Below are 12,820 nucleotides of genomic sequence, written 5' to 3' on the forward strand. Positions count from 1 at the left end.
TCCCCTGCTTTCTGGTGGAATAGGATGTTTTTATCTCAGTTTTAGTTTTGGTTGTGCATAATGAAGGACCCCAGGCACCAGAATTTATCTTTTTTTCCACCAGTGAAATGTTGTGAAATGTGATCACTTGTGCAATTTCCATATGTAATTCATTGTCCCTTTTTCTTTGTGAAACTTCATGAAGCAATGTTGGACACAGCACACTGTTCTACACACCACAGCAGCTCTCTTCAAATAGAGTTTTAAAGTTGTATTTATATGTTCAGAACCAAACAAGAACTTAGGGAAACTGCTAAAGAAAATGGAAAAACAACCCAAAACCTTGTGAAGCTGGCATCCTGCCACACTGTAGTTGTAGTCCGATACAGAGACGTAGAAGTCCTTGGACCATCTCAGCTTTCCACTCTTTGCGCTTGACTTTGCTTTGTATTAAATATCTTCTAGGCTCAAGGCGCACAACAAAAGCAGTCATAAAGGCAGCAACTGGTGAACTACCTAGGTTTTTGAAGTTTTTAGAAGTGTAATTGGTGATCTTGAAGTGTTGACTCATGGAGTTGATTTAGTAAATACTACGAAAGTAGCTTATTCTGCCAGCTCCCCATTCCAAAAGATAACATGGGCTGTACTAGGTGCATGCAAGGTCCGTCTAGCCCTGTGTCCTGTCTCTAAACTGGCCAACGCCAGACGCTAAGGGAATTGTATGAAACAGGCAAAAATAGTGATATTTTCCCGGTATATGTTTCCCAGTGAGGTTAGCTGGCTTTAATTCTCCAACTTGTAAACTGGAGCAGTTCAGGAGCTACTGACTGCTCTGTTCACATCCTCCACCCATTCATAAACCTTCTTTTCGAGGCTGAAGAGGTGTGAGGGTGCGCTATTTGTGGTAGGCATCGATGAAAAGAGAGAAAGCAGTGTCTGGAGACATTCATACACATAACCCAGAGGGTGATGAGATGGAGACAGGGAGTCTTGTGCTTTCCTACTCCCAAAGCACTAACCCTGGCCTGATACCTTTTAAATGCCATGGGATGGTGTGGTGTAGAGACATCCTGTATTTATGTGTTTGCCAGGAAGAGTCAGTGCCTCATGAGTCACACTTGCGAGGCAGGAAGAAGGAAATAAAGCAAATAATTTTCTTTTCAGAATTGTTACATGCTCCCTAAAGCCAAAATTATTGCTCGTGTTTCCAGCTTTTCCTTCCATGATCAGTATGTACACAGTGCCTCTTTTTAGCCCTGGACACTTCATTTGGTTCATTTTTAAATGAAAGTGGAATTTGCTTCTAGACTTTGGTTTATGTATCAAATACCATGTAAATTCAGCTATGAGCACAAACTCCATTTTAATTTTCTTCTTTAGTGAAAAGGATGTATAAAGGTTTTGAAAATGAGTCCTTGGAGCTTTTCTATTTCTGTCTTTTACTGTTACTACAGAGCTGTTCATTGTTCATTAGGTAGTGGAAATTCACATTTTGAGCATCATGATGCCTGTTTGACCAAATACTGTAATATGGGTCATAAAATTGTACAGTATTATTATTTTATTATGCCAAATTTAATGGTAACTTTAGCCAAAATCTCCTAGCAGTAGGAATTGCTAAATGTCTATAAACATTTTGATGTTTATAAGACAAAAAAACTTGTGCTTGTGTTTGTGTTTAAGGAAACAGACTTCTCCCAATATTTTAAAATACTTTAATATTAGTGTATTTCTAATTTCCTCTAATTTCAGACCAATTTACTAATCTGGCAGCTGGAGATATGTTAGAACTGAATTATAAATCTTGTAAAAACCTAATAAAACTTTTAAAACTAGCTCTCACAGCTGCAGGCAAATGTGGGTGTTAGGTAAACCTTGCCATTGCATCTCATGTGCTCCATAATTTGATGCAAACTGTTCTGTTGTTCCACGTGCCAAAGAAGGAAAAAAATTGTTTTTGTTTCAGTGGCCGTATTTTTGTATTTCATGGAAGTTTGGGGGAAAGTAGCATATGGTGGTTTTATGTATGTTCTCTCTGTTATTCCATAATGTATGAAGTATTTTAGTGACTTACAGCACCTACTAGCTAATCAGCAAGTTGAAAGCTTATTGAAGAACCCTTCAAATTTGTGTCCTCAACTTTGCAAAAACAGGGTGTTGGGTAAGTCATCAAGTTCTACCGTGCTTTACAGAGGGGATGGTTTTAGAGAACCACTGGGATTTTCCTAGAAGAATTTCAATGTCTTTTGTATCCTTCTCATGAAAAACCTTTTTAAATTTACCTCTAGCTCCATGATCCATTGTAAAGGAGGAATGTTGTTTTGGCAAAGGTTTTTGCTTTAGTTTTAATGCGAAAGCTACCCTTACCTAGTAGTCGTATTTTCAGGGAGAGGAGGTTTCTATTTAGATTGGAAGTTATCCTGAATACCTGCAAAAATTACAGCTTTAGATAGCCACTTATCTTGATCTACTATTACTTTCTGATTTACATTTTTCTGGGTTTCAGACTGCAGATGGCATAACCATTAGCATGTCTTATGCAAAACAGGAGGAGAAAAACATCCCGTCTGACAAGCTTGAGTACCAGTTGTGGTAGTGATTGTACTTTCATGTATAGATAGTCGAATAAATGTATTTGAAACATGTTTCTATATGCCATTCATTACACTGATGCACCAGTTGAATGGCTCCAATCAATACATTGATTAATGACATATTGCAGAATAGCTAAGGAGGGATTGTGATGAGAGTTGAGGATATTGTTAACCTGCATATGATGAGAGAACAGCATTTACTTTCCTACTGTGCATCCTGGAAAACATATTGCAGTAGTAGGTTAAGATTTCTGTGGTACTGGATTTTGTTTCAGAATATTTTTGTGTTCTGGAGAAGCTGTGATTGTGGTAATCCATGGTGAAACAAGCTGATTGCTTTCACGGATTTCACTCCCTATCGCCACATTTCCATAGTAGGCGTAACAGGGAAAATGTCACTTTGGCTCTTAGAACCCGTAGATGATTCTCCTGTGGCAGAATGTCACTGTCCTTACAACCATTGAAGAACCTGGTGTCATCTAGCCTGAGTCTTAAAGCTGGCAGCTTTATTGTTCTTGTTACAGTCACAGTCATGAGTGAGACTTGCGGTTCTTCAGCAACTGCGCAGCAGAGCACAAGTTTAACCCAAAGGTAAATGCTGTCAATTTGCTGCCATTGGTAGGTGTTCATGTACAGTATTGCAATTATTTCCCTTCCAGGTAGGCAAATCTTGGTGCTAAGACTAATCTGTCCATGATACACATACTGTTGCCGTCTGCATAGCATAGTGATTTGGACAGCGAGTTATAATTTTATTTGTTTGCTTTAAGAACTGTGAAAAGCCTAGCTATTTCTATTCCCGGTAATGTCTCTGAAGAAGTAGTTTATTTTCATAAAGTCATACTTTGAACTTTATCTCGATTGGAATAAATAGATAATTATCTTCAATCCCGTAGGTTAATGTATCTACAATGAATCTGTTAGCTGTTTTTCCTTCATGCTAGGAGACCTGTTGTTTCAAAAACAGTACTAATGCATTCGGTACTAGGATGGAGTGACAGGAAATCATGACTCCTGGAATCAAAGGGTTAAGCTCAGTGTGTACCAAGCCTGTTGTATAAATATCATGCTGTATGAAGTGTTGAGTTGTTAAGGTAAGCTTTGTTTATTTAGCATGAGCACTTTACTGAAGTGTAATCGTTTGATAAAATTTGGGAAAGTAAGTATACATTTAGGTTTAAATACTTAATGTTTGTTGCATTAATGCATAGTATCAGAAGAATCACTTGTTATAAAGAAATGCAAAATGCAAAAATGTAGCATGAAAATTTAGCAAGAAAAGATATTTATAGTCTCTTTTAGCCTACTCTTTTTGCTTTAGTCTCTCCTAGTTTGGTCCTCTCCCTTTGGATCTTCATATGGGTCTGAATTTAAAATTCATTGCACATAATAAATAAGCAAACATATCATTAATATTGTAACTTTTAGTTACTTTTTTAAACATACATAAGGAGCTGTTGAGAGATAAGAAACTGGGAATGTGGGGAAAAAGAAGCAAAAAAGGCTGCTTTTAAATTATATCCTCTGACTTAATGCACGCTGATTGCAACCATGCATGCGTAATGTCAGTAAAAAATTACCAGTTAAAAAACAGCAGAAAAAATTTTATGGATTTAACTTAGAGTTTTCTTCGCATTGCATTCAACAAAATTAGAAAGAAAGCAAACTGGTATAAAACTGTCTTTCCAGAACATAAGTGTTGCATATTTCTGTTTATCTAATGCGTGCTGCTCAGCGTAGGAAGTAGGAGGGGTTTCTATCTGCTGGAAAGCACTGATTTAGAAAGATGCAAGTGCCTAATATATAGTGGAAGAGGAGAGTAGTGATAAACAGTCTTTTTGCCTCTCGAGTATAATTCTGGAGGAAATGTGTGGCCTACATATGAGCAAACATTGAGGCTTGAGGTAAATTAAATTTGGAAGATAGCTGCTGGATAATCGTAAGTCCCATTTTCCCTTGCAAGTCTGTTAGGAGGAATATGCAGTTATCCTCTAAGGTGCAGAAATTTGCATCAGTGATACCCACTCTGAAGACAAGGATAACTGCCAAGAGATGGAGAGAAGACACGAAGTTATTTTTAGGTAAGGTTTGTGGGGGAGGGAAAGGAGAAATAGCCGTGTTCAAGCTTTCATGGTGTAGAAAACAGGGGCTCCATTTAAAGTAGAGAGATAAATAGAGTAATAAAGAAAAGAGCTGGACGTATTTCATGGATTTACAGTGGAAGTGTCTGTATGACAGACTTGCTAGGAAGTCCTTATTTACATAGCTACAAGTCTGCTCCAAAGGCTTATGTCCTGTCTTTGACAACCTCTTTTACTCGTGAAAACTTATATTTTGCATCAGGTGACATTTTACTGTAAAATCTTTCAAGAATAGATTTACTTTAAGTTTTGCTCTTGAAAACTTCAGTATTAAAAAATACATCTATAAAGAAATCGGCACTAGTTAGTGTGGTTTCCTTTTTAATTTAAAGTAAGTATCAATCACTTTGAAGTATTATCACTTACTGATAGACCAGATACTTGTCATTTTCAGGTACATAAAATATTCCAGCTGACCTTATGCATGATCGTTGTAACATGGAAAAATTTTTACTACCAGCCTTCCAGTGTAAGTTATCACATAATGGCTTCATCTGTATCTAACTGGGAGGAAAAAAAAACCTAGCTGGTGCAGAGATCACATCTTTATCCTGAAAATATTGCTGCAAGATTATACAACATTTTGGAGGCAGGGGGAAGAAGTATTACACGAGTTCTATTCAACAGGTATTGAGTATGAAGAATACTAATTGGGATTACTAAGTGATCAGGAATTTCAGGAGGCATTTTAATGTTAAACATATGTCTGTGCAGCAATCTGCCGCGTCACTCCATTACTGTGACTGTCGGGGAATCATTTGTCACCATATCATTGCCAGGTCTTTCCTTTCCCGCTTTCTCTCTTGTTGATCTGGTACTTCTAGAGGATTGGGAGGAGAGGGGAGAACACTCACACTCCGTTTCTTCACGCAGATTCAGAAGGGCAAACGTTCAGAGAGTGCCTAGGTCTTTTCACAGTGGCTTTTACACAGCAGACCGGCAGACCCATCTGTCCCTCATGGTAGAATCTGCAGCCTGTCTCATACCAGGAAATATTGCCGTGCGTGATATGGATGGACTGGTTTTTGTATTCCGAGCTATAGGAATCGTTGAGCCCTACAGAGAAGTTTATCATAGAATCATAGAATGGTTTGGGTTGAAAGGGACCTTAAAGATCATCTGGTTCCAACACCCCTGCCATGAGCAGGGACATCTTCCACTAGACCAGGTTGCTCAGAGCTCCATCCAACCTGGCCTCGAACACTTCCAGGGAGGGGACATCCACAGCTTCTCTGGGCAACCTGTTCCAGTGTTTTGCCACCCTCATGGTGAAGAATTTCTTCCTAATATCTAATCTAAACCTACCCTTATTTGCCATACTTGAGCAGCTGGAAAGCACTGTTCCCCTGCAAGCCTCCCAGTGCAGTCAGTGTGCACATTCACCATTGCTCCTCTCTGGGCTGCGTGAGCGGTTCCTCTGCGGTGGTGGGAGGCATAGGTTCACTTGAGCCGCTTCTCCAGGCTCTTGCAACAGGTCGGATCAGCCTGATTCTCTTCCCAGTTGGCTCATTGCCCAGAAAAGCTTGTGAAGAGCTGAGAGGGAATGTGTGAATGGTTCCCCACTCAGTGTGCAGCTCTATTAAAGGGTCTGCTCCCAGGCAGGGCACTAATTATGCCAGTTGAGGATCGCACCACTCAAGCAAGGCTCTCTTGATACTCTTGAATTTGAAAAACGCATTAGTGTACATTGATTTAGAAATTACCAAGGAAAAGCAACTGAACAAGATATTCTGTGAACACTCTCAATGGGTGTAGGTTTTTAAAAATAATTTCTAGTTAAACTACTAGGAAGGAAAACCTCTTTTTTTTTTTTTTTTTCCAGAAGGTTTTTCATTTCATCAGGCAATTACAAAAGTCAAGGATTTTTTCTACCAAAATGCAAAGTTCTCTGACTAAATAACGACGAATCTTCAGTGAACAGTAGGGAATGCCCCTTTCCGTGTGGAAATCCAGTCTCCCTGCGTAGCCATTCCAGACATTCCTGGTGTAGATTACTTCCCATACTTCTTTTTTGCAGATGAATTTTACTTTGTGAATTGAATATTTGTCTTGAAATTTTCTAGTCATTAGACATTATTTTATAGTTCGTGTGTTAGTTGTCCAGTTTCTTTACCAAGCAGGGGGACTTTACTGAGAGTGTAGGGAGCAGGCTAATTGGGAATTTGAATGTATGCCAAGATCAACATAGGTGTTAATTTTAGTTTACCTTCACTTGGGCAGTATGCATGTAAAATTGAATTTATAAGTGTTAAAATTATCCAGGTGATTATGCGTAAATGTTACGCAGTAATGCTACAGAAAAAAAGCATGTGAGCATGGGTGGTGCTGAAAAAGCAGTCACACTGCGGAGTGGAAGATCACGTCAGCCCATCCTGTTGGGGAACGGGGTTGTCCAACAACTGCCACTTGGATGTTCTAGGTCTTTTTATGCCTTCTGATGCTTCTAATATAATTTTCCTGAGACAGACAGATGAGGGTGTTATGAAATAGAATTAATGGTGAAAAATTTACTAAACACTACTTCGATGCTTTGCTACTTGATTATGTGAAGCTTTGAAAAGCAATTGTGCAATAATAATACGTACAAAGGAAACTGTATGGTGTGCCAACAAGATCAATATGCTTCAAGGGTCTTGCTGAAAACCTGAAGTATAAATGAAGAAAGAGATTTTCCCCTAAGTGTTCACAGTAAATCCATTTATTCAAGAAATACTCTTTCAATAGGATAGAAAAGACAGCCTACACAGTATTGAGGAAGACCTATACAGTAACCCAACATATCAGAACAAAGTATCAAAATTAACTTGGTACTTGTAGAAGATGCAGCTGCAATTTAGTGCACAGATAGCTATGGGCTTGATGCTTAAGAATAATCAAATTAGCAAGTTAAAGAAAAATACTTCCCAATATAAGATATGGTGTGGTATGAATCCATACACAAAACAGCGTTTGTTTCTGTTTCAAGAACAGTTTAGGATACCACGGAAAATGTTGCTTTGAGGGCATAGTCTCTGAAGTGTAATGCAAATTCAGAGGCGAATGGTGATTGATGTTTGCATATACAAAAAAAAATCTCTTGATTAGAAGGGGTTGAACCCTTACTCCGGGTGAGGAAGAAAAAATCCCTAACTGCAAGCCTGTCATAACAACAGGGGGCAAGTATTTCGCCCATGGAAAAGAAAATAGGAGAATATGGTTCACAAGAGGGCTGGGCTGTTGTACAAGAGAGATGTCTTTCAATAATGTAATTTAGAAAGTAGATTCTAATAAATTTTAGAAAGTATAGCAAAGTAGAAGGTCATGTGTTTAAGAACTTAGAAAAATTTCTTCCTGAAGTTTATGTCCGTCACTTAAAATGAAAAAGGAAGAGAGAAGCTCAGTGTGTTGGTTTCTGTATGACTGTGAACGATCTGTGATATAACACAGGTGAGAAAAAAGAACATGCAATCCTAAATGAATTTAAAAAGGTGTTTCCAGTAAAAATAGGGAAATATTAATGCCATTTTTAAAAGGTATCTTGGAGACATCATCTGAACAGTAGAGATATGCAATCCACCTGATCTCTGGTGCCTTATTAGTATATTAGAAATGTGCTCCATATAGGTTCTGTTGAATGATTCAGGGTTCTAGTACTGATGCCCTGAATTTTCATGGAATGAAGCTATCTCATCGTTTTGGCTACGGCTGATAGCTTAGCACATTTGTTATATACCTACAGTGACATTGTGTGAATTCTATGTACATGTTTATGATGTACAAGTCCAAGAAGGTTTCTTTCAGACCAGATGCATAGGCTGAAAGGCTATTGTTCTATGCAATTTGGGTCAAGAAGCAAAGTTCAGGAAAGAAGTAATACCTTTTATACTCCTTAAGAACAGTTTTAAATATGGTAACATGTACCTAAGCTAAGCATGAATGAACTATGGAAAAGAAAGCTTCTCACTGTGCAGAGACAAGAGTTTTAGGACCACTCTTCTAGTAGAAGTAATGGAAGCAAGAGACACCTCCCCCCCCACACTGACTACTTAAAGATAAAGCTTGACCAGCTTAGAAAGGGACTTACATGACATGAATTCAATAATAAAAGAAAATTAAATTAAATTAAGAGACTCAGAAAGTCTCTTCTAGTCCTGTAGTGTTGTGGGATTTTTTGTTGTTGCTGTTTTTTTTTTAAAAAGCTGAGGAGTCATGGAAGCCAATAGTAGTATTCTAGGGAACAGAATAGTGTCCTGATCTTTCAATAAGCATATTACAGCATATGCATAGATTCCTTTTAAAAGGATTTTAATGCCTTCCTAAAATTATAGCATGTACATAAAATGCCCTAAAGGACATGTCAGTTGATTATTTTTTCAAAAGTCAACTTTATTTTCTGTATATTTATGCCCTGTTTCACGACAGAAAACACTGAAAACTAGATAGCAACTGGCATTTAGGAAAATACAGATGACATTCTAAATTCACAATATTTCATTTATTTAAATTCACTTTCAGTATATGACCATTTTGAATACTTTAATTCTTACTCATTAGATTACAACAAAAGAGAGTGATTTCTGTGAGCATAGTCTAAGTAGATGTAGCTTCCACATCATTTTATATAGTCTGGATTTTTTCAAGCTATTAGATACAAAAATGTATTGACGTCATAATTGTCAGTAAGACACAGAAGAAATACCACTGGATTAATAAATACAGACATTTTTAATTGGAAAGCATTCATTCTAAAACATATTTACGTGGCAATAAATAAACTGAGACAAGAGGCAGAATTTATTTTTAAAAATCCCATAATATTGTAAATATTTTTTCTTCCAAGAATACCCACTTTCATAATGTTATAGACAAATTATAGCATTGAGGTGATTGTCTTACAGTACCTGAAAATAAAGTGAATTAGTCTTAACAGCAGACTTATGAGATCATTATTATTGCAACCATTTTAGGGCCTGGCATATAGCATGACCCAATAAGTCTCAGAGCCAAGATTAAGAGAGGGGGCTCTTTTCCACACTGAGAAAAATCATACCAATTTAGCGCCTTGCAGAGAGTTTCGTCTATGAAAATGTTTGGTTTGGGTGGGGAATACTTGTAGAGAGTTCTTTGAGTATTTAATCATTATCATTTGACTGGGGTGGTACAGTTTGTATTGTAATACTCCAGCCATACCTCTAGAAACAAATAATTATTACGTTGTGTATGATCCTTTAGAATAGTTGTAGTTAACACACGTAAGTGCCATTGTGTCAGCCTTAGTATTTGTAATTAATAATGTCCTAAAATACATCCACAGATAGTATTGTATCAATAGCTGGTAAGACTGATTTCGTAACCCTCTTGGGTTTCGGTAACACTGTCAAGATAAACTGAAATAGTAAAACCTGCCAATTGTGTATAGTGCTTGGACTGTCAATATAAAATGTCTATCGAATTTTGTTTGATTTATCAGATCTTTGGGTTTTTTTTTACTAGAAGTACAGTAAGAGAGAAGTTACTAGAAGTAATTTTGGAAAGGCTTGACTACAGTAATGGCATCATCTTTAAAACAAATTCTAGTGTAATGAAAACCCACAAAAAAGCTTAGACAATGCTTTTATTATGTGTGGAATTGCTGAGCTTTTTTAAGACAAAAACCCTAAATAATTTTAGTGATAGCAGAAGTGGACCCCTTCTTAAGTAGGATCTAGTGTGTCAGAGATGTTGATGCACCACATCCTTTACACAGAAATTAATTCTCACTTAAAAATCTGTGAAAGTCAAAGAGTTCATGAGCACCTCCTAAGCAGAATCCTATTTCAGGGAAGAATCCTTGTTATTTAAGTCACTCTTTTTCCCCCATGAAACTGTCAGCAGGAGTTCTAAAATGTTCTTAAAACCTTTGCTTTACCTTGCAGATTGTTTTATATTTTCCTTGTTTTTTCCTTGGAGAGTAAACAGCATTAGCATAGAGCCTTTAGAATGATGCCACCAAAGTGGAACAAGAAGTTGTTCTTGCTGTTTTAGTTCTGGGAAATTTAGTGTTGTGATTTTCATTTCATTACATGTAGACTTTGTTGGTGTTATTATTAATTATTAATTTCAAATATGGTTTACATAAGAAGGGTATCCTTTATAGAATCATAGTTAGTGTGCTTTCTCCCTTAGAGAAAAAACAATGAGAAACTGTTGTTTTTGACAAATACTGGTCTAGACACTTGGCTTGACTAGCAGTCCACTATCAAAACCCCTTGATTTTTAATCATAAAATGCATTAGATTACATCACCAGTGCTGATCTCATTGTTAGGATGAAATTTTTGTTTTTCATACTTTTAATATTTTATTATTCTTACTGTTGCAGTTATGAAAGCTTTGTGTTAGGGATTTGGGTGTTCTTGTATGTATAACTGCACAAAATCTTAACGGGAATCAGATTTCCAGAGAGTGTATGGTGCATTCTGGCAACAGTAACAGAGAGCAAGGAGGGAAAAAAAACTGCAGGGACACGCAGAGACATGCATCATTGACATGCCCATTAAAGTGCGACTGAACAGCGGGCAGCAAGTTTATACTCATACATCTTTGACTGTGTTTCATGCCCAACTATGTGAGCACAAGGTATAGGTATACATTATTTACACTTTTCAGGGAGTACCAAAATCCATTGGCTCAAGTTCTGAATAACAATGGATAAAGGAGAAGGAGATATCATCCATACAGATCCCAAGATATCTCTGCTCTTTTATCACCCCTCCAGCTCTTCTGGTCTGTCTTTTGTGTTTTGTGGCTGCAGAGTTGCCTTTTAGCTACACTGTAAGTGCTGAGGGCTCATAGGATCTAGTTGTTCCCTTGCAGTTCAAGGAGTAAAAGACAGAAAATTAAACTAAAGGGATGATGTGTAGCCAAGCTCTGGAACAAGCATCTGTGCTGTAAGATGTTATGGATGCTAAACATTTAAGTTGGCTCAATAATCTAGTGAACAAATTAATGGAACAAAAATCCACCACTCCAAAATGCAAATTCTTCATTTTCATAGTTTCTAAAGCCCAAAATGCTGGGATGTGGGGAGTGGCCTGGGAAAGCATCACTACATCCATACACCACCGTGCTTGTTTACTCTTCTCTGGGCACTGAGTGTTGACTGCTGTTAGAGGCAGCCCAGTAGTCTAAATGATCATTTGGTTTAACTCAGTGTGCCATTCTTCTGTCTTTTCAAGCAGCATCTAGAAACCAAGATATTTTCCTTCTGAAGACTCGCTTTTGGCCATCCAAGTGAACTTGACTTTCCCCGAAGAAAAGTCTGGTTACACCAGCAAACTTCAGAGTTTACAAGTCATAGTCCATTGGACTTCTCACAACTGTTTTTAGTCATGCTTTTAAGAAGAAAAACTGTAAAAATATCTAACTTTTCCCAGTCCAACCTCTTAAGGAGGACTTCTCTCTGTGACACAACATTGACATCAGCAAGAAGTAGTATGCATTTTGCTAGCCAGAATTATTCTGCATTGTGGTGGAAAGATTGGTTAATCTCATTAAGCTCAAGGGAAATATTTGGGTCCTCAAGCAATTTCAAGCTACCTAGCCACTTTGTAACCACACAGTCAATCAGATGCTACACATGTGTTGTGATCTGAAAATGATCCCAAAGGGACCTTCCAGAAGGGAAAGGATGTACCTGAGTTGCATTGGGAGCAGCTATCTGGCTCTTCCAGGAGTCGGTAACTTTACTTTGGCCATGCAGGCAATGAAGGCCAGACCTATAGATTCCTGGTTACACACACAGGACTGCAATGTCTCTCCAATTGTATGGGAGAAGGATCTTACAAATTTAAGGTCTTCAGTTCCCATTCAAATAAGCCACAGTCAATAAAAAGATGAAAAAAAAAAGTGTCACTGCCTGCTGTAGAAGTGAGGGAGCATTTGAAAAAAGTCTCAACACCATTTTTAAAGTTAGTTCCATTCTTCTGATGTATCAGTCTGTCATCTACCAGTAAGTTGGTGAAAACAACCATGAAATACAGCGTAAAGGTTAGGTAGAATGGCTAATTTTCATTTTAATGTGGGGTATAGCCCACATATAATCTTATCTAAAAAGCTACTATGCAAATAGGTATAATAAAAGTCTGAA

General features: G+C 37.6%; 1 protein-coding gene across 6 annotated transcripts in view; it reads left to right on the forward strand.

Annotated features, from left to right (window-relative positions):
* FOXP2 (forkhead box P2) overlaps window positions 1-12,820 on the forward strand; it is a 442,003-nt gene that overhangs the window by 309,884 nt on the left and 119,299 nt on the right. The window lies entirely within an intron of this gene.

Source organism: Opisthocomus hoazin, chromosome 8 (assembly GCF_030867145.1).
Source record: "Opisthocomus hoazin isolate bOpiHoa1 chromosome 8, bOpiHoa1.hap1, whole genome shotgun sequence".
NCBI classification, from domain to species: Eukaryota; Metazoa; Chordata; class Aves; order Opisthocomiformes; family Opisthocomidae; genus Opisthocomus; species Opisthocomus hoazin.